This window comes from Perca flavescens, chromosome 18, assembly GCF_004354835.1.
Source record: "Perca flavescens isolate YP-PL-M2 chromosome 18, PFLA_1.0, whole genome shotgun sequence".
In the NCBI taxonomy this organism is placed as follows: Eukaryota; Metazoa; Chordata; class Actinopteri; order Perciformes; family Percidae; genus Perca; species Perca flavescens.
Window position 1 is genome coordinate 16,201,993 of NC_041348.1, and position 1,669 is coordinate 16,203,661.

At 45.0% G+C, this 1,669-nt stretch overlaps 1 long non-coding RNA gene across 2 annotated transcripts in view; it reads left to right on the forward strand.

The window, feature by feature from the left end:
• Window positions 1–718: 718 nt before the first annotated feature.
• LOC114573636 (uncharacterized) overlaps window positions 719–1,669 on the forward strand; it is a 1,429-nt gene continuing 478 nt past the window's right edge. Inside the window, exons 1-2 of one of the 2 annotated variants that reach the window (XR_003694916.1) lie at window positions 719–1,055; window positions 1,618–1,669. The exon at window positions 1,618–1,669 is cut by the window's right edge and continues 478 nt beyond it. This is a non-coding gene — a long non-coding RNA (uncharacterized LOC114573636). The remainder of the gene's footprint in view (window positions 1,056–1,617) is intronic. The other variant, XR_003694915.1, reaches the window with a different exon arrangement.

The window sequence follows — 1,669 nt, forward strand, 5'->3', positions numbered from 1 at the left end:
GTGAGTGTTTCTATTGGCCGAACACAGTTAAACAAAAGTGAACTTTGTAGCTGGCTGGAGAGTGCACGGATACAGGAAATGTGTACTGGAAGTGAATGACAGACAGAGTGAATATTCACTTTTAGTGTCGATGTACTCATCTTCAGGTTGGCCCTCTGTGACCGTAAAACAGAAATGTTCAATTTAAGGGGATGACTGAGGTTAAAACTGCCAATTAAAAAAGCAAAAGTCCTCTTGTTAAATACAGACCGATTACAATAAAGGAGGACTTTGTCCCAAACATTTTGTCCATTAGGTGTGTCCATTGGTCTGCTCTGTCTGTGAGATTGGAGGCAGCCATGCTGTGCGGTGTTGTGTTTGTTGTTATGGTACAGAGGTGATCCCTCATGTCTCTCTCAGTGAGCAGCTGTCACTCCCTGCACCTCTGCTGTTGTTGTTGTCTTGATGAGGTACTTTCCCTCCCTCCCACTTCCTCCCACATGACCCTTTGTTTATGACAGGGTATGTGTGTTTGTGTGTGTGTGTGTGTGTGTGTGTGTGTGTGTGTGTGTGTGTGTGTGTGTGTGTGTGTGTGTGTGTGTGTGTGTGTGTGTGTATATGTACTACATGTGGCACACGTATCTGATGTGGGCCCGCGGATTCTCAGAACATGATTTTAACCGAATGTACCTTCACTACTGATGATGTGCATGCCCACACACACAAAACAGGCACAAAAACATGGGCACTGACACATTCGTATTACATCTTCCTCTTGCGCACAAATGCACATTCATTGGAATCTTCTCCACTAACCGATACCAGCAATCACAACCCAATCTATTCACCAGGCAGCGTTGTTTCTCACGTTTTACTCATCCAGTTAGTGACGTGACGATTGTGTGACGATGTCGTGTCGTGTGATTGTTTTTGCATAACTCCTGCTTCTCTTTTCCACGCACACTCTCTTGTCTCGCTTGCCTCGACTTCCACTGCCATAATGTCCACTGTTCAAGCATGTGGACGTCCATCAGGGGTAAGATCAAGTTTTTTATCAGGAAGACACGAAATGACAGGTACTGTGTGTGTGTGTGTGTGTCTGTGTTTGTGTGTGTGTTTAGGGGTGTGAGCATCTGCAAGAGGATAGATAGAAAGCTGGTTTTAACAACGCAGAGATAATTTGCTTAACTCAGCTGAGCTGGGCTGTGGGTGTGTGTGGTGAGAATATGTGAATGCCTGCTCAGAGAGAATGAGTGTGAAAGCATTGCAACAGTTTTTTGCTGCATTGTTTTTTGCCATCACTATACATATACATGAAAAGCAGGTGTGTGACTAATCTTCCTGTTTGGGTATGCATGCGTATACAGGATGGACACTAGCTACAGCGCTTGTGCGTGAGCTTTCCTACATGAACGTGTGTCCATGTATTTGTAGCGACGGTGCGAACACGCATGCGCTACCGGGAAAATAGTCCTCACAGCTTATTTGGATATTAGTGTCAAGTGGAGCCGCATTCAGGCTCTGTGTCCCCGCTTGCTCTTTAACACTGTCTCTTCTTTGAGGAATATTATCCAACACTGACCTTTCACCTTTAACGTTTTCTCTGCTTTTATTGGACTTTTCATCCCCAAATGGCAGGAACAAAACTCTGGGAGGAATTGGGAATCCCCTGCTTAACGGCTTCTTTGAT